At 46.4% G+C, this 23,913-nt stretch overlaps 1 protein-coding gene across 2 annotated transcripts in view; it reads left to right on the forward strand.

Moving 5' to 3' along the window:
* LOC139753812 (uncharacterized) overlaps positions 1-23,913 on the forward strand; it is a 446,936-nt gene that overhangs the window by 87,180 nt on the left and 335,843 nt on the right. Inside the window, exon 1 of one of the 2 annotated variants that reach the window (XM_071670704.1) lies at positions 21,720-21,900. The exons of the other annotated variant lie outside the window; for it this stretch is intronic. The gene's annotated coding sequence lies outside the window, so the exon portion shown is untranslated. Of the gene's footprint in view, positions 1-21,719; positions 21,901-23,913 lie in introns of those variants that run through there. 2 annotated transcript variants of the gene reach the window in all.

A 23,913-nucleotide genomic window follows, 5' to 3' on the forward strand; every position in this document is an offset into this window, starting at 1 on the left:
TACTAATATCTTAAATTATAAGTGAAATAGTATGTTTATTAGTCATAGTGAATATTTCCAATGATCCAAGGTAAATGTGTATTAAAGCACTGCTCGCTAGAATGATCAGTTTTTCATAAGTAACTCATCATTATTGTAAGGAAAGAGTTTTTTTTATTTTCCATTTTTACACCATTGCGAAATTCGAAAGTATCTGCCAGTTTACGAGTGAAGAAAAAAAGAATTATATTCTTTCTTTCATTTTATGGAAGGTATATAGGAACATGCTTCAGATCCACAGAAACATATGTTCACTGATTGCAATTATCAACTGCCAGGCTCATTCAGGCCTTCAACGTCATACTCTAAATCGCCAATCGAGGAATTCTTGAACATTTTCTTCAATCACTGAGGATAATTTATTCTACGACCACACACACACGCCCTCACGGCATGTATGGTCTCTGAAGATATACATTAAGAACGAGACTTTCTGCATTCTCCCCCTCCACCTCCCTCACCTCCCTCTAGATGCTGTCCATTGTCTCCACCCGCAAGATCTCGATGCATTACAGTGCCAAGCCTCGGAACCTATATTTACCGGGACTTGAGGGGTTTCCATACGTCACCACGCCGACCAACGCAATGACACTACTCCACCAGCAAATCTCACCCCTCGCAGCGACGCGTCACCCGATCACATGAACTGTGATGCGGCAGAGTCGCTGTGCTGCTCCCTATAAGATCTATATCCGTCGTCTTACTGCTCGCTGTATAAAGCAGTGATTCCGGGGTGCCTGGATTATAGAAATATAGCAATGCCTGGTTGCTCAGGAATGCAGTTGCACGAAAGTGCACTTGGGAACTTATCGTGTTTCTTTTTCCCCGTGGACTCATAGGAATGTATATATATATATATATATATATATATATATATATATATATATATATATATATATATATATATATATATATATTCAAAAAGCTTTTTTTACGTGTAAACGAATAAAATGGAATCACGTTTGTTGAGCAATACCGCACGTAGAAAGGCATGATATTCGCACTCGTTGGCCACAGTCCAGATGCCACTCAGTCTGCTAAATGAGAGGCGCGATGCAGGAGGAGGAGGCCGCTGGGTGCGTGTGGGGGGGGGGACGCGAGAAATGAAGGTGGAGGTTGGGAGGGAGTGACCGGCAAAGCCCTCTCTTTCTGTAGGCCAAGACTCGTGTGTCATTCGCTGAGCCAGTGTTTCTCTCTTAATGAAATGCTTAATGAAGTTGTTCTCCCACGGATGTTGAGGAGGGGAAAGTGTCTGGCCGGTGATGGAGAAGGTGGTGGTGAGGGTGTTCATATTGGTGGTGGTGGTGGTGGTTGTGCTGTGGTGGTTGTGATGGTGGTGGTTGTGCTGTGGTGGTGGTGGTTGTGATGGTGGTGGTGGTTGTGGTGGTGTTGGTGAGGAAGCGAGGCCAATAACTTTTGGGAGGGATAAGGTCACAGGAAAGCGAGAGAAAGAGAGAGAGGGATAGAAAAACAGACAGACACAAGATAGAGACGATGAGGAAGGGCTAGTGGGTAGCTAGAGAGAGAGAGAGAGAGAGAGAGAGAGAGAGGTTAAAACTTCAGGGTCCGCTCCTACTTAGGAAGAGCACTCACCTACTTAGGGAGAACCTTACACAACCTACTTAAGCAGAGCCTCCACGCTTACCCCGGCATCATAACTCCTCAAACACACAGAAAAGAAAAATGCCAATGTTTACTGCGCTAAAGCCCTTTTAAACGACAACCAGGCATTAAAAAAAAGGAAAGGAAGGAGAAAAAACAAACAAACATCAAACGGTAAATTATAATGCAAAGAAAAAAAAATCCCATAACTGAGTAAAATGTTTTCGCCAGTGCTGAAAACCACCTCTTCAGTGTTTTCAGCACTCGCCCACGCTGCTGTACTGCTTCAAAGGTTACGTGGAAGCCCCCGAAGAGCTGATGGCTATCACGAGAATAAGGTGTAGGAGCCGACGGTGAAAGAGAGCGTTTCAGGCCATTGTCTGACCATCTCTTCGACTGCCATTTAATGATGGATAGCTTTATCACGAGTCTATTTTCTTTTCCTTTTATTTTGTAGAGGGGATGATGTGGGTGTTCTGTTTTCTTTTCCTTTTATTTTGTAGAAGAGATGATGTCGGTGTTCTATTTTCTTTTCCTTTTATTTTGTAGAGGAGATGATGTGGGTGTTGGTTCAGAGTATTGGGTTTCCTTTCATTTTAATTTGAAATACGGATTGTGGGAAGGATTAAGTGTGTTCGAAAGCAGTCTGAATAAAAAATTCATTCTAGAAGATGTTGTACGGCGGGTCTTGAAATAAGAGATGTTGGTTGTGTGGTGATGTGGGTGTTTTGGTCGTGTGAACTTGGTTATGGTATGTGGCAGGAGTAAGGGCGTGGGCATGGTTGTTTGAACTCTTGAACACGACTGTGCGACCCTTGAACACGATGGCACGACCTTCGAACACGACGGAACGACCCTTGAGCACGACCATCCGATCCTCGTGCACAACGGTGCGACCCTTGGGTATGGTTGCACCGTCGTGCTCAAGGGTCGGACCGTCGTGCTCAAGGGTCGCACCGTCGTGTTCAAAGGTCGTGCCATCATGTTGAAAGGTTGTACCGTCATGCTCAAGGGTCGTACCGTCGTGCTCAGGAGGCTAAGTTTCTCATGACAATAACTTCAACCCTTTGAGTAAGCATAGACAGTTGGTCCTCATCCACAGCACAATTTACAACTGATAAGAAAAAGGATCTTGATAGACCATTGTCCACACTTGAATTCAATTCCACTTCTGAAACAAAGACAAGGGCGTAAACTAACCTTACAACTGGTTGGGGATCTTTGATCCTCAAATTGCATGCATGGAAAGCAGACGAGATCGCCTTTTTGTCACCTATTGTTCTCTGAGTGCTGGGGGCGATGCATCGCGTTGCTCTGTGTGATCTTCTTACTTTCCACTCCCTCTTCACCTCTTCCCAAGAATAGGTTGCCGTATGGACACACAAAGCTTTTTACTAATAGTCTCTTTCGATTCTTCTTTCTCATTCTCTTTCCCCACCTCCGTCCTTTGCTTCCTTTTCTTTCAGTTTCCATTTGTCTTGACTTTCTAACGTCTCTTCCTTGTCTCCTTTTCTCTAAAGCCACCTTTTCCTTCACTTTTCCCTTAGCGTCTCCTCTCTACCTCGTCCTTCTGCCCATCTCCTCCTCTTTCTTTTCCTTACTTCCCATACCTTTTCTCCCAACTCTTATCAGTGTCCTACCTCAAGTTCTTCCTCCTCCTGCCCCTACCACGCCTCCACCCTGTCTTCCCTCCTCCTCGTCCTCTTCCTCCTCCTCCTCCTCCTCCTCCTCCTCCTCCTCCTCCTCCTCCTCCTCCTCCTCCTCGTCCCCAACTCCCGTCCCACCCCATCACCCATCCCGTCCCGGCAGGAGGATAAAGATCGTCTCTATATCCCCCTCCATCCTCTCCCTCCTCCTCCTCCTCCTCCTCCTCCTTCAGGAGGGACAAGGCTCGAACAGCTCCTCGTGTTTTACGAGCGTGAAGGATGAAGTCTCGTGAATGCCCCCGTGAGTAAGTTGAGGTGTGAGTGGCAGGAGGCCCTCCCGCCAGGAGGCCCAGCCAGGCCCCGTTGTGTGATAATGATGCATCTCCCAGCGTTCTTTATGGGTCCAGGATTCGACGGTCGATTGCTCTCGCTCTTCCGGAGATGGGATTCCGTCGCGGTGATTTATCTGTCCTTCCGTCTCTTTAATTAACCGCCTCTCTGTCAACTCTTACCTGTGGTGATTTATTCTAGTCGTCGTGTGTTTCCCATTTTCTGTCGTTTTCTTTTTATAGAGGGGGTCTCTTTCTCTTTTGCGCTTTGAATTGAAAGTAAAGTCAGGCTTGGTATTTTGGGAATGAGACAGAAGGCATTTTCTTTTTGCCCTCCAGAGTCGGCTCCTCAAGCTGCGTTAGCCATCATCTTCATCACCTTCCCCAAGATATGACCAGATCACTTCATTTTGGATTCATTCTATGCGTATAAAAGTCGTTTCTCCTGCTTTGCATTGTCTTCTTATTCTTCTTCATGCAGTGGAAAATAGACATCTTTACAGTGCCTGCCTTTGTAAGAGTGTTGCTGGATTATGAATATGTAAAGTAGATGGACCGGATTACTTAATTACATTTATTCGTGGCCATTGTATCCAGTGAATTACGTTGTAACATCCTGTCTCTGTCCTCGTTCGATTACATTCATATGATGATAGCAGGACTTGTAGCTACAGTACTCCTGCTGTATCCACTGCTGCTGTACTCCCGCTGTATCTACTGCTACTGTACTCCTGCTGTATCTACTACTGCTATACATCTTCTAATGCTCTTACTACCCTCATTATTGATACACTAGCACTGCTACCACTACTACTAACCTACTTCTACTACTAATAATAATGATAATGATAATAATGATAATGATAATGATAATAATGATAGTAATGATAACAATAATGATAATAATTATAATGCCTTTTCTCACTTATTAGTATTTTTATATTATCTCCTAATACTATAAACTTCCACTACTACTACTACTACTACTACTACTACTACTACCACTACTACTACTACTACTACTACTACCACCACTACTACTACTACTACTACTACTACCACTACTACTACTACTACTACTACTACTACTACTGCTACTACTACTATTACTACCACTACTACTACTACTACTACTACTTACTACCACTACTACTACTACTACTACCACCACCACTACTACTACTACTACTACTACCACCACCACTACTACTACTACTACTACTACTACCACCACCACTACTACTACTACTACTACTACTACCACTACTACTACTACTACTACTACTACTACTACTACTACTACTATTACTACCACTACTACTACTACTACTACTACTATTACTACTACTACTACTACTACTACTACTATTACTACCACTACTACTACTACTACTACTACTATTACTACCACTACTACTACTACTACTACCACCACCACTACTACTACTACTACTACTACTACTACCACTACTACTACTACTACTACCACCACTACTACTACTACTACTACTACTACTACTACTACTACTACTACTACTACTACTACTACTACTACTACTACTACTACTATTACTACCACTACTACTACTACTACTACTACTATTACTACCACCACTACTACTACTACTCCAGCACTGATCCACAAACCTTGGCTTATAATTTTCACGTCCTGCCGCGCAGGTAGGGAGGCACCCCCCCCTCCCTCGTGAACCCTCCCACTCCATGTATTTCTATCCATATTTCCACGGTGACGTTTGGGGTTCGGCGGCAAATATCAATGCATTTTTCACCCGGGAACCTTGACAGGCGACAAGCAAGCTGTCCGGAAATCTTGACAACCGTGTTAGTTTAACTTCTGAGCCCGACGGTGCCAACCTCCCTAGACCGCCACGACCTTTGCGACCCTCGAGCGCTATTGGGAACGAACGAAACACAACCTCCTCCACTCCCCTTCCCTCTCTCTTCTCTTCCCTCCTCCTCCTCTCCCCTACCTTGAGTATGCGATAGCGGTGCGAGTCGTGGGTGCGACGACGTGATCTTTGGCCTCGCCCTGAGGGATCGGGCGAAAGAGCTGGCCATCAGTACGCAAGGGTCGTACCGCCGTGCTCAAGGGTCGTACCGCCGTGCTCAAGGGTCGTACCGCCGTGCTCAAGGGTCGTACCGTCGTGCTCAAGGGTCTTACCGCCGTATTCAAGGGTCGTACCGTCGTGTTCAAGGGTTGTACCGTCGTGCTCAAGGGTCTTACCGTCGTGCTCAAGGGTCGTACTGTCGTGCTCAAGGATCGTGCCGTCGTGTTCAAGGATCGTACCGCCGTGCTCAAGGGTCTTACCGTCGTGCTCAAGGGTCGTACTGTCGTGCTTAAGGATCGTACCGTCGTGCTCAAGGGTCGTACTGTCCTGCTAATAGGTACCATGCCACTGTCTGCTCAGTGATGCGAAAGCCGTGCACAAGACCCATCCTGCCGTGCACAAGACGGCAACACTGACTCACCTTCACTCATGCGATGCCTCACCAGAACTAACAACGAGAAGTGACCTGACCTCCTCCAAGTGAATTTCAGGTCACACCACACGGTATCAACAGCGCCGTTCATCGCGACCCTTAACGAGCAGATGGTATGCCTTGGGATTGGTCGGTAAGTACCCCCTCGTCGAGCGAGAACCATCTAACTACACCTCACGGTCTCTTCCGGATCTGAATCATTTCCTGGTTGCCTTCATCGTGGTTCTAGCTGCCTCCTCCCTCCCTCCGTCCCACACGGAGGGCTCCCATCATCTTGATCACCCGGTCGGCCAGCCAGCCAGCCAGCGCGCCCTGTGTGGCCACAGTAACAGCCGTACGACTAGAGTTGCCCAATGTCTTCTTGTTTATAGTTCTCAGACCACAAGTTTAGGAAGGCGGGTGGAGGGAGGAAGTTGTTGTTGTTGTTGTTGTTGTTGTTGTTGTTGTTGTTGTGTGTGTGTGTGTGAGAGAGCCAAACTCGCCATCAGGTCTTGTCTCGTTGTGCGAGATGGTTCGAGCCGCGAGGCGCGGCGGCGGTGCGGTTCTAAAGCACGGCTTTTACGGTCCTTCAGCGCAACGGTACGACCCCCCCGCGGTACGTCGGTATACGACCGAACCTTGAACGCAGCGGGACGACCCCTTGAGCATGACGGTCTGGACCTTGAGGGCGACTTTACGACCCCAGAACACGATGGTTACGACCCCCTCCAGTGGTACGATCCCTGGGTATGTCGTCAACCTTTGACCTGACCTCCAAGGCCCTACTCCCTCCACCAACCAGCTTTCTTTAAGGGACGACCTCGATATATATGTATATATATATATATATATATATATATATATATATATATATATATATATATATGTATATATATATATATATATATATATATATATATATATATATATATATATATGTATATATATATATATATGTGTGTGTGTGTGTGTGTGTGTGTGTATGCATCTATCAGCTTCCTGTGCAAATGAATGATCAAACGTTTATGAATATATTTCATTACCAAATAACATTTTTCACATCTGTGCGAATATAGGAATTCGTATGCCACGGCTTAAATGATCGCTCGCGATGATATTAGAATTTGTACTTGTAATCATCGAACCGAAAGATATGGAGAGAAATTCCAATACCAAATAGCGAAGGGCATTACGGGAATTTGAAATTTAGATTTATCATACTCATGCGTCGAAGACCATGTTACAGTGAACCTGGGAGAAGATGTAGAGTTTGGGGCGGGAGGCAGAGAGAGAGAGAGAGAGAGAGAGAGAGAGAGAGAGAGAGAGAGAGAGAGAGAGATTGAAGAATTCGAGAGACTCAAGAGTGGAAGATATTAGGATGAGAGCGAGCGGAAGAATGTAAAGTTTGAGAGAGGTTACGTCCGTGTCAGAGAGAGAGAGAGAGAGAGAGAGAGAGAGAGAGAGAGAAGATCCTTGGGGGGGGGGGCTCGTTCCTCTTACGAACGACTATTTTACGAGGAGATTTTGAGCCAAGGCAGGGCTAAGCGCGTAGCTCTCACCGCAGTGAGGTTTAGTTAGGCCTACGGAGAACTGAGTCATTTTGAGTCGCTCGTTCGTCAGCCGTTGCGTGTGAGCAGGAGAGGTTGTCTGTGTGTGTGTGTGTGTGAGCCCAGGCCACGGGTGGGGGCCGGGTCTAAGGACGACAAAGAAACTCTGCGAATCGAAGCAAGGAAAGAGTCTCTTCAGGAAATGAATGTGATCAAAGAAAAAGGTGGAGAAAGAAAATGAGGAATGTAAGCGTTGTTGAAGAAGCGCGCGCACACACACACACACACACACACACACATATATATATATATATATATATATATATATATATATATATATATATATATATATATATATATATATATATATATATCTTTTCCAGCGTCTATGTGCCTTAAGTATTTAACTGTATTTTGTGATTTTCGTATTTAAGTTTTCTATCATGGTACACCTTTACACTCACCCCATCACAATCCGTCCCATCTGTCCCTAATCACAATCCCCTTTCATTTATCCCCTCCCTAATCACAAACCAATCAGTCTCGCAGCGTTGTGGCTTCCCACTATCCACGCCCTAATAGCACAAAATAGCAAAACAAAAACCCTCCAAGGAATTGCATCACTGGCGTAACCTGGCTGCGTAAACAGGGCCCTCCCCCCAAAAAATCGCCCTTGTCAGAAGGGGAACGTGGAGCTCAGAGTTCCTTGCCTTTGACTACAGAGTCACGCAGACAGCGAAGCGTACATTGGACGTCTTCATAACCACAGGGGTAACTCCTGTTTGCTGGGAGAGTGATGGGTAGCTGCTGGGAGAGTGATGGCTAGCTGCTGGGAGAGTGGTGGCTAGCTGCTGGGAGAGTGATGGCTAGGCTGGAGAGTGTGGCTAGCTGCTGGAGAGTGGTGGCTAGCTGCTGGGAGAGTGATGGCTAGCTGCTGGGAGAGTGATGGCTAGCTGCTGGGAGAGTGATGGCTAGCTGCTGGGAGAGTGATGGCTAGCTGCTGGGAGAGTGGTGGCTAGCTGCTGGGAGAGTGATGGCTAGCTGCTGGGAGAGTGGTGGCTAGCTGCTGGGAGAGTGGTGGCTAGCTGCTGGGAGAGTGGTGGCTAGGTGCTGGGAGAGTGGTGGCTAGCTGCTGGGAGAGTGGTGGCTAGCTGCTGGGAGAGTGGTGGCTAGCTGCTGGGAGAGTGGTGGCTAGGTGCTGGGAGAGTGATGGCTAGCTGCTGGGAGAGTGATGGCTAGCTGCTGGGAGAGTGGTGGCTAGCTGCTGGGAGAGTGGTGGCTAGCTGCTGGGAGAGTGATGGCTAGGTGCTGGGAGAGTGGTGGCTAGCTGCTGGGAGAGTGGTGGCTAGCTGCTGGGAGAGTGATGGCTAGCTGCTGGGAGAGTGGTGGCTAGCTGCTGGGAGAGTGGTGGCTAGCTGCTGGGAGAGTGGTGGCTAGCTGCTGGGAGAGTGGTGGCTAGCTGCTGGGAGAGTGATGGCTAGGTGGTGGGAGAGTGGTGGCTAGCTGCTGGGAGAGCGATGGGTAGTTCATGGGAGAGTTGTGGCCACTAGTTTGCCGGGAGACTGGATAAAAAAAAAAGAGAAAAAAAAACGATCATTTTGAAACTAGACGACTCATCTGTTTTTGTCCAATTTTTTTTCTGAAACTCGCCCAAGATTGCTTGGAAAAAACATCAAGTCCATCTGTAAACATCTATTGTAAAAGTTGAGATGACCGTAAATTTTCACGGTACCATTTCTTTCTTTTTTTTTCCCGTTTCATGACAAGTTAGTATTTTCCTGTGTGTTACAATTGTGACCTGAAACACAAAATCACACCAAATCATTCCGTTCCCCCCCTCCCCCTTTTTTATTTTTTTTTTACCGCCAGTGATACAAATGTAGCGATTACGGCGTTTGGCTTTGATTTGTAAATCATTTACATTTCGGAAATGAATTTACATTGCTTTTACTCACCGCTTGGAGCGCTGGGGGGGAAACCTAATTACCAGACTGAATTAGTTTTGAGGGAATACCTGTAAATTCCTGGGATATATATATATATATATATATATATATATATATATATATATATATATATATATATATATATATATATATATATATATATATATATTCCTATGAGTCCACGGGGAAAATGAAACACGAAAAGTTCCCAAGAGCACTTTCGTGTAATAATCACATCATCAGGGGAGACACAAGAGAGAAATATAACATCGAAGAGACGAAGCTAGGACGCCATTTGGTAAACATGTGATTGTCCAAAACATGTCTTGGACAATCACATTTAGTGACAGCAATGTGGTGACATGTAGTGACAGCAAGCTGATGGAAGAAAGTGACCTGCTCCTTCAAGGCGGAGCTGGTCCTCGAGGTCCTGCTTCGAGTGACAGGGTATTGCAACGTAGCTGAAGCGGATGAGGAGGGAAGGGGTGGGGGATGGGAAGGAGGGTATGTTGCAAGAGGAATATGGCTTGGGAGTGATTGAATCCCTCGTGGTTTGAGGAGTATTCCTTGGTGGTGGTAGAGGTGTAGCTCTTGGGAAATCTTGCTCTGTTTGAGGTGTACTGGAAGAAGTGATATGGTTCCAGGAAGATCTTGCTCTGCAGAGGTGTACTGGAAGAGGGTATGTGGTAGTGAGGGGTTGGGGGATTGTCTTCCTCAAGTGAGACTGTACTGGAAGTATGGCTTCGCGTGGAGACATCTTCCTCCCTTGACTCGCAGTTCGAGTATGACTTGAATGGACGTCTTCCTCCTGCTGTGAGGAAGGCTTTTCGCCGATGTCACCTCAGCCTTCACCAGGCAACACCTCGGGTTGACGTCGAGATGCCTGCCCAGTCCACAGAAGATGACCCCTGGGTCGCCCTGTGACCTGTGACCTGAGGTCAGAATGATGCGAGGGACTGTAGGTCACACACACACACACACACACACACACACAAAGAACATTACACTAATGGAAACCAATATTGCAGATGAACATTCATATTGCATCTTGTGTGTGTGTTGTGTGTGTGTGTGTGTCTGTGTGTAACACTGGCTCTCCTCCACCTAATGCTGCTTTTACGATCAAGAAAATTCAATAGTCCAATGACAGTTACCCAGCTAACCGGCGAAGGTTGTCATTACGGGATTATTGGAATGAATTGAACGCAGGACGATACTCTTTGAAGCTTGGGAGAGAGAGAGAGAGAGAGAGAGAGAGAGAGAGAGAGAGAGAGAGAGAGAGAGAGAGAGAGAGAGAGAGAGAGTCGACGGATTAGACTGTGAGACACAATGAACACTTTATATATGTGTGTCATTCATCTTTTAACTCTGAAGTCGAACGTGTTTTGGGGGCCGGGCATGAACACAGCTACGCATCTCAGACTTCAAAACATGCTGTGAGGAAATGTGAGTTTGTTTCCCTCCCTCCCCTCACGAGGCGCCCTCCCAGGTCGACTGCAAGCACCTGCCTCCCCCCCAAAAAAACCCCATAGCTAATGACGATACTGGTCGTTTTGAAATGCTTGTGAGTGGCTGTGTGTGTGTGTGTGTGTGTGTGTGTGTGTGTGTGTGTGTGTGTGTGTAGAGCAAAAGTTGCTGGGAACTATTAAGAGGATTTCCATTACGGTCGTAATTGACATGCAGTTAATTATCTCTTCCTTATTTCAGCCATTGCCACTCGAGAATGGTAAGTCATCTTTTACTATCGCATAATCGGGTATGGGTTACTGCCCTGCCGTTCGTCTTGTCTGCCCCATATCGCCCCATTTCTATTACCCCCCTTTCCCCGCAACGTTCCACCGTCTTTACCAACTCTCTCTCTCTCTCTCTCTCTCTCTCTCTCTCTCTCTCTCTCTCTCTCTCTCTCTCTCTCTCTCTCTCTCTCTCTCTCTCTCTCTCTCTCTCATCTTAAATGCCCTTCTCACCCCGTCTATACTACCCCGTATCACCCATCTTTACTACCCCTGTCTCCACCCTGTCTTTATTACTACCCCTCTCTCTCCCCCTGTCCCCCCCCCCCTGGCTTTACCAATTCTCTCCCCCCCCCTGTCTTTACTACCCCTCTCTCCTTAATCTTTGTTTCACCCCCTGCTCTCTCTCCCCCCCAAGTCATTACTACCCATCTCCTCAATTTTTATTCCAAGCTCCTTCTCCTCCTCCTCCTCCTCCTCTCCTCTCTACCCCTCAGAGGGAGACACGTCCTCCCTTTCATTCCCGGACACAATTGATGAAGCAGGTCTTACCTCCACACACCCGGGGTCTCTGTGAGCCATCACCTTTACCGAATAATGCAGTGTTCTTGCGTAGTATGACCAGAGTGCATGAGAAATGCATGGAGGGAGGGAGGGAAGGAGCGGGAGGAGTGGTAGATATCATATCCCATGCATTCACAACAAGCCCTCATGAATTTCGCATTACTGCCAGGCGCGTCCGTGTGTGTGTGTGTGTGTGTGTGTGTGTGTGTGTGTCTGTGTGTCTGTGTGTGTGTGTGTGTGTGTGTGTGTGTGTGTGTCCTCGCCCCCCTCCCGTCCCCCCTTTCCCCTCCTAACAGCCAAGAGAGCCCAGGTCCAGCGAGGTAACTGTGAATTGCCCGGAGAGAGAGAGAGAGAGAGAGAGAGAGAGAGAGAGAGTGAGAGAGAGAGAGAGAGAGAGAGAGAGAGAGAGAGAGAGAGAGAGAGAGAGAGAGAGAGAGAGAGAGATAAATAGATAAATAGAAATATGCATTTTTGTCCAGATATGGGCGGCAGCCATCTATCTGTCTGTCTGCCTGTCAGTCTGTCTGTCTGTGTGAAGACGCTGGTCCAGCCATGGTTTCAGAGCGGCCTCGCTCCGCCTCGCCTCCTCAGTATTAAGACGTGGTCGCCACTCGGGAAGTTTCTCTCTTGTTCTTCTTTTGTAGATGTATCAGTGGCTGCAGAGTGGCGCGTTGCTCTTTATCACAGTGGGGATTGAATCTGAAACCTCGGTGGTTTAACACACACACACACACACACACACACACACACACACACACACACGTGGAATATTGGTTAATGCGACTGAAGTTAAAGTGACTAACCTAAACCTAACCTAACCTTACCTAATTCAATCATATATACTATGATATATACAGCGACAAAGTATAATAATATATATATATATATATATATATATATATATATATATATATATATATATATATATATATATAGATAGATAGATAGATATGTATGTATGTATGTATGATGAGTGGGTGTACAGACGTTCAATAAAGAAAAGATGACAGTAAAAATGCAGATAGTCTGCTTTCATGACCACAAGAGCCTGATCAAAAATCAAGGAGGTTAGAATGAAACACAAACTGGTAATTCCTATTTCCGTGTAAAAGTTCCGGGTTGCGATACCGGTTAGGGTGTAAAGAATAATTCAGGGTAGGTGGAGAGCGCGTCAGAACATCTGAAATACGCAATAACTGTATTTTCTTCTTTTTACGAGGCGAGGGAAGCTGTATTTAAGGGTTACAGTGTGTCGTAATGTATATGTATGTATTGTCTATGTAATTATCTTTTTGTACTTTACGAGGAGGGAGTTTTGTACTCCTCGGAGACCTTATCTTTGAAGTGTATGGAGAACTGTGAATGGTCGCTGTTTCTATAATACTATACATCTATACTGCTCTTTCAATGAGCGTTTGTATCGTGTGTAAGTTTATAGATATGTATATATCTGCTTAACAGTCATATATCAACAGTCTGGGGAATGATTCCACATGCAAGCGCATACATATGCATACATGCATATACACGTACATACGTATACATTCATGATCAGTGTGGAGCAGGAAAATATGCGTCAGACACATATGTGTGTGTGTGTGACAGGGATTTGAGACTCAATATTGTCCCCACCCTGTCGCCAGATGCCAACATTGAGAGAATTGTAATGGACAGACGCTGTCTGATGGCACGTACTAGAATGGCTTTCATAGATATGTTGCTAAGGAAGTGTTTCGCAACACGATAAGTTCCCAAGTGCACTTTCGTGTAATAATCACATCATCAGTGGAGACACAAGAGAGAAATGTAACAGTCAGTTGTATATATATATATATATATATATATATATATATATATATATATATATGCATACATACATGCTTGTGGGTTACCACCTTTGGGTTAATACAATATAGCCCTTCGAGAAGACAATAAAATTTGAGGAAAGGATTTTCATCGCTGATTATCTATCTACAGACAGATAGATAAATAGCTAGATACGTATATACATATATTCATACATACATACTTAGGCCTACAGAAATACGTAGATATTACCAGGCCTCTCATCTCTACAACAAAGAAAATGACAAAAGAGGTCCTTTTTCCATTGTTTCAAAGAATACTTCTCAAAAATATGAAATACCTACCATTACTTCAGTACATGGGGGCAGAGCGGGAGAGGTAGCTTCTTCTTCGCTACATTTTAAAGAATTTCAGAAGTGCATTCTCAAATGAAATCACCGGGAGATGCGTTCATGCCTGGACGATTTTTCCTGCAGCTTACGAGTCGTATGTATATTTCTTTTTCTCAAAAGTCCAATAGTTGCTTGAATAAGTGCAAAACAAAGGTAGGTTTTTAATACAGGTAGTCAATCATTCAAAGCAAAGGAGATATATATGCAAGGGGAGAAAACTATAAACTTTTATAGTAACGGGATCATTGAGTGTAGGTGAGAGGTGTTGAATACTACAGTCGCGTGTGTGTTAAAGAGCATTAAATCCCGCTCTGCAGCAAGAGAGGATCAACACCTCGTATTCGCCGTATCTCTGAGAATTACAGTCTGAGGTCGAGTGAATTTGTCGGTCGAGTTTAGCGGTGTTCGCTAGCACCTGATGCTTCTCATACGTAGCGCATCCTGCTGCTGTTGCAACAGCGTTTACCTGCAAGTATTGCAAGTGGAAACAAATAAATGTGAGAGTGACTTTTTTTTTTTGCGCTACAGCGTAAAAATCCGATTTCTCTCTCTCTCTCTCTCTCTCTCTCTCTCTCTCTCTCTCTCTCTCTCTCTCTCTCTCTCTCTCTCTCTCTCTCTCTCTCTCGCATGCTCACCCAGTCTTCTCTGCAGTCGTCTTCATCATCATGTCTACCCCATCATGTCTCCTCCACTCCCTACCCCTCTCCTTTCCTTCTCCCCTTCCTCCCCCTCCCCCCTACACACACACACACACACACACACAACACAAACACAACACACACACACACACACACACACACACACACACACACACACACATACACACACACACACACACACACACACACACACTCACCACACACACACACACACACTCCTCTCCCTGAGGGAACGAAGGATCTTTCATATTTTTCCCCTCTACGTGTTTTTCTTTCTTTCTTTTTTCTTCTTTTTTTCCTCCCTCAAGTTAAAAGTGAGCATCATCATTTTTTTTTTGTTGTTTGTTTATTCTGAGTGTAGGCTCGACCGTCCTGGGCCTTGGCTTGGGGGAAGGTAAGTTGACACGATACACACGCTTACTTAAACACTTTCTGTTTGTTTATCTCGATGAAGGCCAGTCTTGTGCTCTCTCTCTCTCTCTCTCTCTCTCTCTCTCTCTCTCTCTCTCTCTCTCTCTCTCTCTCTCTCTCTCTCTCTCCCATAAAGGTCTTAATAACCCCTCCCCCCCTGCCATCTCTCAGCTGACAAGCTCCCCCCCCCCCCACTGCATTCTGAAGTTGATCTGATCCTCTTCTCTGGTGTCTCACGAGCATCGGGTCCTTCCTCCCTTCCTCAAGCCGTCCATAACACCAGCACAACGACACAAACCCCCCCGTCGTGGCGCTACCTTTGACCAACGCTGTTCCTCACCTCTCACCTCAACTCTCTCCTCTACTCTCTCTCCTCTACTCTCACCTCAACTCTCTCCGCTACTTTCTCTCCTCTACTCTCACCTCAACTCTCTCCTCTACTCTCTCCTCTACTTTCTCCTCTACTCTCTCCTCAACTCTCACCTCAACTCTCTCCTCTACTCTCTCTCCTCAGCTCTCTCCTCCACTCTCTACTCTACTCTCTTTCCTCTACTCTCTTCTCAACTCTGTCCTCTACTCTCTCCTCAACTCTCTCCTCTACTCTGTCCCCTCCACTCTCTACTCTACTCTCTTTCCTCTACTCTCTTCTCTACTCGCTCCTCTACTCTCTCCTCTACTCGCTCCTCAATTGTCATTGGCCTTCCATCTTCCACCCTCCCCCTTGCCACCTTCACTCATATCCCGACTTGGTGTTCCTCACAACTTTTCCTCAATCTTCCTCGACCTTGTCTGACCGACTCTCATCGCTGCACCTCATGCGTGACTCCCACCGTCTTCTCGCGGCGCTCACAAACCACCGGAAGCATTTTCCATTCGCTTCCACCTCCACCCCAATCCCTCCCTCAATCCCTCTCTCTCTCTCCTCTCCCCAAGCATCTGGCTGCCTTCTCAGATCTTCCCTGCCCCTTCCCCATTCCTCTTCATATTAGATTTTCACCCATACCTATTCCTCTTAACCACCCTTGATGGCAGAGAGAGACCCTCTGCCTCCCGTAGGGCTACCCAAATGTCGTATTTTGTCTCTCCCAACCTACCCTAATCTCCCACAGTCATCATCTTCCCCTCTCTCCCCACACACACACACACACACACACACCAAAACCCCATCACCCCAGCAAAGTCCCTCCCAAACCTCCATTAGGTATCCCTCCACCTCCGTTAGAGATATCTCCAGCCTCCGTTAGATATCTCTCCACCCTGTGTTAGATATTCATCTCTTCCTTACCACTCCCTAATTTCCTCCCCTCCCCCCCCCATTACATGCTTACCTCCCTCCCCTCTCCTCTCCCACACACACACACACACACACACACACACACACACACACACACACACACACACACACACACACACACACACTCCCCCCCACACACACCACGTCTGTTCGAGTCGCTCTCCACCTCTCGTGAAGGCAAATCGTTATCGCCTTAAACTCTTCAGTCCTTCTCTGGGGGGGGCACCTTCGGCTAAACCCAAACCCCTTATATACCCCACACGTCTTCCCAGCACATTCCCCCTCCTCCTCCCCTCCTCCACCGAAACTCAACACCCCAATCCACCCCAGTCCTCATTCCCAATCCTCCTCAAATCTTTTTTTTCTGATATTTCCAGATTATATTTTTTATCTCCTCTCTCTCTCTCTCTCTCTCTCTCTCTCTCTCTCTCTCTCTCTCTCTCTCTCTCTCAGTCATCTGCATACGTTCGCAGTACACCGTAAGACCGACCCTCACCCACTCCCACACACCCTCACACACACACACACACGCACTCTTTCTCCGATTTCCCCACATATCTCCACCATTCTCCAGTCTTCCCCCAATACTCTTAAATCTCCCTCACGACTCTCCAACACTTCCAGCAATCCCTCCCTCCCCCCCCTCTCTCTCTCTCTCTCTCTCTCTCTCTCTCTCTCTCTCTCTCTCTCTCTCTCTCTCTCTCTCTCTCTCTCTCTCTCTCCATCCTCAGCGTACCTGACCCGCCCCCCCCCCCCCGCCTCCAATCATCTTGGGTAATAACTAACTTTTTAACTTTAATTTATGGTCTGCTTTTCCTCCAGCTCTCTTCCCCCCCCCCCACCCCATCCCCTTACCTCCTCCCTCCCTCCCTCCTCTCCTTCCACCTCCCCCCCCCCCACCACCCAACACTTACCCCGGAGAGGCACACGTCTGCCCCCCCCCCCCCCCCCCAGGAGGAAACAACATCTGAAATATTTCGGGTTTTTTTTTTTAGTGAAAATAAAGTCAAGCCACAAAATCGAGCGAGAGAGAGAGAGAGAGAGAGAGAGAGAGAGAGAGAGAGAGAGAGAGAGAGAGAGAGAGAGAGAGAAACTCGCTCGGGCAGCCGACTTGATCGGGATACCGACAGCGGATTTGGCAGGCATGAAAAGAATTGGACTGAAATGGTCGACGAAAATGGGGGAGGAATTGGGCGAGAACGTATCGGGGGAATAATGGGTATTGGAATAGGGACACTGGAAAACCACCACCGATGAGGGACCAAATAGGTACTAATGGGGGACGAGTGAGTTACGTATTAATGACCTCATAATGGGGTAGAGGATATGTGAGTTACGTATTAATGACCTCGTAATGGGGTTGAGGATATGTGAGTTACGTATTAATGACCTCGTAATGGGGTTGGGGACGAGTGAGTTACGTATTAATGACCTCGTAATGGGGTAGAGGATATGTGAGTTACGTATTAATGACCTCGTAATGGGGTTGAGGATATGTGAGTTACGTATTAATGACCTCGTAATGGGGTTGGGGACGAGTGAGTTACGTATTAATGACCTCGTAATGGGGTTGAGGATATGTGAGTTACGTATTAATGACCTCGTAATGGGGTTGAAGATATGTGAGTTACGTATTAATGACCTCGTAATGGGGTTGAGGATATGTGAGTTACGTATTAATGACCTCGTAATGGGGTTGAGGATATGTGTGTACATATATGATTTCCCTGTGAGTGTGTGTTATGTGTGTTACGAAGAGAGAGAGTTTTACACTAGTAAGATCCCGTCTCTTAAACTTGTATGTATTGACCATGTCTTTACGCTGAAGTGCACACACACACACACACACACACACACACACACACACACACACACACACACACACACACTAGCCCAGTGATAGACAGTTAGGGTAATACAGCATCTCACATACGACATAGCCGAGCAGAGAACTGGGTTGTTCACTCGCGTGGCTATGTGGTTAGCCTACATACCTGCACACACATATGTGTCTCTACCTTCATCCACTGCCGCGATGATTATAACAACCATACAACTGGCGGCAGCTCGTGTAACTACCGTTGGGTGGAGACAGTAACTACATGCGTATGGACCAGTGGAGTACGTGTCACTGTGTAATGGTGGGTTAGGCCGATGTCTCCGGCTATACGCTATCCTCTTCTATCAAGTTGTAACACCATAGCCAGAAGAAGATAAGCATCGTCATGGATCAAGTACCCCATTTTCTGTCGCCTCGTCATGGATCAGGTACTCCATTTTCTGTCGTCTCGTCGTGGATCAAGTACCCCATTTTCTGTCGCCTCGTCATGGATCAAGTACCCCAGTTTCTGTCGTTCCCACGTACTCTCGAGCACTTCGCTATATGTCGTCATTTCTCGCGAAACACTGAAGCAGTGAACCACCCGACCCAACGAACACCGATTACGATCGTTTGAACTTCCTCGAAACAAAGGCTGGGGCATCGATACATTACCTACCTGACGATAAGGTAGAAAAATATATACGTTTGTCCCTTTGAGACAACGACTTGAACATGTTTGTATCATCACTATACCATTGTACTCGTCCTGCGACGTATCTCTCATGGAAATTTCAGGCCCTTCTGAAAATTGCTCTTGAGAAAGAAGGGCGCTGGCGATAACACGTAATTGCCAACCAGCAGTTAAAGAATGGTAGTTTTCCCAGCGAAATTGATTCGTCCGTTTTTGCTCAGAGAGTCAGAGATGCAAATCTTATTTTAGGTGATTCACAGAGAAGAGCATCGTGGGGGACTCGTCAAGAACCTTGTACCTCACACCAGCTCATCACTCTACCATCCCCCCACGTCAACTCATCACTCTGTCATCCCCCCACGTCAACTCATCATTATTATCCCCCCCACATCAACTCGTCACTCCATCATCCCCCATATTGACTCATCACTCTATCATTCCCCCACATCAACTCATCAAAACCTCACACCAGCTCATAACTCTACCATCCCCCACGTCAACTCATCACTCTGTCATCCCCCCACGTCAATTCATCACTCTGTTATCCACCACATCAACTCGTCACTCCATCATCCCCCATATTGACTCATCACTCTATCATTCCTCCACATCAACTCATCAAATCTATCATATCCCATATCAACTCATCACTCCATCTTCCCCCACATCAACTCATCACCATTATCCCCCACGTCAACTCATCAATCTAATCCTCCCCCACATCAACTCATTACGCGGTCATTCCATCAAACCAATTCAACACATCCACAGACAACACAACAACCCATTAATCACCTCGTTTCCCACAACAACCCATCCCTCCCTCGTTCCCCACAACAACCCATTAATCACCTCGTTTCCCACAACAACCCATTAATCCCTCGTTTCCCACAACAACCCATCCCTCCCTCGTTCCCCACATTAACCCTTCCCTCCCTCGTTTCCCACAATAACCCATCCCTCCCTCGTTCCCCACATTAACCCTTCCCTCCCTCGTTTCCCACAATAACCCATCACTCCCTCGTTTCCCCACAATAACCCATCGCTCCCTCGTTTCCCCACAATAACCCATCGCTCCCTCGTTTCCCCACAATAACCCATCCCTCCCTCGTTTCCCACAATAACCCATCACTCCCTCGTTTCCCACAATAACCCATCACTCCCTCGTTTCCCCACAATAACCCATCCCTCCCTCGTTTCCCGCAATAACCCATCACTCCCTCGTTTCCCACAATAACCCATCGCTCCCTTCGTTTCCCCACAATAACCCATCGCTCCCTCGTTTCCCACAATAACCCATCCCTCCCTCGTTTCCCACAATAACCCATCACTCCCTCGTTTCCCACAATAACCCATCACTCCCTCGTTTCCCACAATAACCCATCCCTCCTTCGTTTCCCACAATAACCCATCACTCCCTGGTTTCCCACAATAACCCATCCCTCCCTCGTTTCCCACAATAACCCATCACTCCCTCGTTTCCCACAATAACCCATCACTCCCTCGTTTCCCACAATAACCCATCACTCCCTCGTTTCCCACAATAACCCATCCCTCCTTCGTTTCCCACAATAACCCATCACTCCCTGGTTTCCCACAATAACCCATCCCTCCCTCGTTTCCCACAATAACCCATCACTCCCTCGTTTCCCACAATAACCCATCACTCCCTCGTTTCCCACAATAACCCATCCCTCCCTCGTTTCCCACAACAACCCATCGCTCCCTCGTTTCCCCACAATAACCCATCCCTCCCTCGTTTCCCACAATAACCCATCCCTCCCTCGTTTCCCACAATAACCCATCACTCCCTTGTTTCCCCCACAATAACCCATCACTCCCTCGTTTCCCACAATAACCCATCACTCCCTTGTTTCCCCCACAATAACCCATCACTCCCTTGTTTCCCCCACAATAACCCATCACTCCCTCGTTTCCCACAATAACCCATCACTCCCTCGTTTCCCACAATAACCCATCACTCCCTCGTTTCCCACAATAACCCATCACTCCCTCGTTTCCTCCACAACGATTCATCACGCCCGAGACCCCACCACCGTAACTCATCGCGCCCTCATTTCCCTCATCAGTCACCATACATCCTCACAAGTTCCTACAAGTAGATGTCCCACAGGATAACCAGGAAAGCAAGTATTAGGTTAAATATATATGGCTGTAAATCCTGTACAAGATATTAGTTTAAATAAGGACGCAGTTCTATAATAAAAGACATTGGTCTAAATAAGTACGGCAAGCGATTTTGCAGTTTCCTAAATATCTCTGTCCACGAGAGAGAGAGAGAGAGAGAGAGAGAGAGAGAGAGAGAGAGAGAGAGAGAGAGAGAGAGAGAGAATTCTCGACAGATAATGACATATTCCGGGCCATGTAGATATGTCCCCTCGGTACTCGTCGGTTAGTGGTCAAACATCTTCATCTCAACAGAGGGAATATGTGATGATATGACAAGAGAGACGCATGGAACGCTTGCGCATCACGTGCTGCCAAACAAACGATGAATAACAAAGTAAACCTCTATTTCGACGATTAATTCTTAGACTGCAACTTACGTAACGTCACAATCACTGTATAGGATTACTTTCCACGCGTAGAATTTCCACAGAGGTTTTTGCGATAGTGGGAATTATTAAAAAGGCCCAGGGACTTACGCCGTACGACAGTTGCAACAAACGTTCTGGCAACGCTCAACACACATGTGTGTCTCGTCCAAGAAGTCCCATCTTAGTCATGTGGTGACCCCAATCATCGGCAGGTGCGTCGGGCCTTATACAAGGCTCCCCGAGAGAATTGCCCGTTTGCAATCCGGTGTGTTGTTAGTGCTTTATCTTAAGGGTGTAGCGAAATGGAATATTGATCGCAGAAGCATGAGTGAGAGCCGGGTGGACGGGACTTGACGCAGACAACCCAGGAACGCTTTAACCAGGTTCGTGGTTTAAAGTCGTGTATTTATATGACTTCAGAAGAGACATACTTCGCTACGTCTCCTTGGTCCATCAGATCCATTAATGATTATGATTTTTTTATTTTTATTTTCATGTAGATTTAGGATTTTACTTAATATGCGATACTGTAGTGTAGTGTGGGCCCCGTACGTACGTCTATTTCACATGAAATGATCGTTGGTGCCAAATGCGATCACCGATAGGTGGATAGTTTTGAGGTTTTGATACGAGTGCAAGGGTAGGTCGGGGCCTCGAAGCAGAGGGTGGGGCAGGTGAGGACGGTGCGATGTGAGGGCTGAGCTCTCTCTCGGCTTGGTTCACTGGACACCTTTATAAAGGTTTACGTCCCTCTCGACGCCCTGTGGATGAGGGCTTGGCCTCACTTGACACACCACCTCCCTCCCTGTCTTAAGGGTCTGTTCACTCGACATCCCTATGCAGTATTATAAGGGTTTGGTTTACTCATCACCCCTTTATGAGGGCTTTGTTTACACCCCTGGGTGTATGGTGGGGGTGCTTCGTTATGAGGGCTTTGTTCCCTCCGCCACCTCTGTATGAGGGTTTGGCTCAGTTGACTTTCCTGTATAGGGGTTTGGATTACTCGACATCCGTGTATGAAGGCTGAATTAACTGGTTAGGACTCGTGAACCACCCAAGCATTTCCCTAGAAATTCAAGCCATGAAGGAGAGAATATCTTACTATTTAGTTCGTCAGTCGTATGTTAAAAAGATTATAGCGTTTATATATATATATATATATATATATATATATATATATATATATATATATATATATATATATATATATGTGTGTGTGTGTAGTGTGTGTGTGTGTTACCTGACCCAGGAGTCTCTGTTGTGATGTTTTGTATGCGTTTATGCGCAGAGAAAGCAGGGTATTTGAGTAACAAGTGCTCGATGACTTCATAATGGTAGTTGCACTGTGAGCATGAAGGTACCTTGGGATATACTGAAACAGTGCTTGTAGTTTCGCAGTGACGGGACGTCCAGAGAGTTTGGAAGGGAGAGCGTGACTCTAGTATGTCTAGGGAGTGTGGTTGCTCATGAGTGTACGTCTGGTTGGGTGAAGTTGAAGACTGAGTAGAGAGATGGGTTGTTTAATGCTTGTCGGGTGTTACTGAAGTGTCAGGCAGGGGGATAACCTGTTGTTTCTTTACGTGGGAGGTTGCGTGGTTAGTCATAGAGTGGTTTGGGAGGATCTTTGTTTCACTGTGAGGGTGCTGAGTGTTGGGTGTTGCTGGGCAGCCGGTGATTGTTCTGTGTGCACTTGTGTATTTCGCTCCTAATAGTGGTATATATATATATATATATATATATATATATATATATATATATATATATATATATATATATATATATATATATATATGTGTGTGTGTGTGTGTGTCTGTGTGTGTGTCCATTGAATTCATCGCCTTTGTGGACACAGTAGTGTTATGATCATCATCTCGTCCCATCAACCTCCACTCACATCAACTCCTGCTGGGTTGACATCACTTACCACCTGGGTCGCCTGGTAGAGTGAGAGTCGTGGGGTGGGTGTGTGTGTGGAATGTGGGCAAGGGAGAACAGCGCTCGGCATGATCAAGTCGAGCGCTGAGGTTGGAGTCGACAGTCAGGACGGGAATGTGATACATGACCAACCGATCCCCCATCTGCCCTCTTCCGGGAGCGTCTGTAGCGCCAAGGCTGTGCGCTGCTCCCAGTAACTGGGAAATGGCACTCCCCCTCGTCCATGGACGGTGATGTACACATTCGCTGAAGGTGTTGTCGCTCTTGAAATAACCACGGGAACCTCTCTCTCTCTCTCTCTCTCTCTCTCTCTCTCTCTCTCTCTCTCTCTCTCTCTCTCTCTCTATATATATATATATATATATATATATATATATATATATATATATATATATATATATATATTCCTGTGAGTTCCCAAGTGCACTTTCGTGTAATATATATATATATATATATATATA

The sequence above is a fragment of the Panulirus ornatus genome, chromosome 15, assembly GCF_036320965.1.
Source record: "Panulirus ornatus isolate Po-2019 chromosome 15, ASM3632096v1, whole genome shotgun sequence".
Lineage (NCBI taxonomy): Eukaryota > Metazoa > Arthropoda > Malacostraca > Decapoda > Palinuridae > Panulirus > Panulirus ornatus.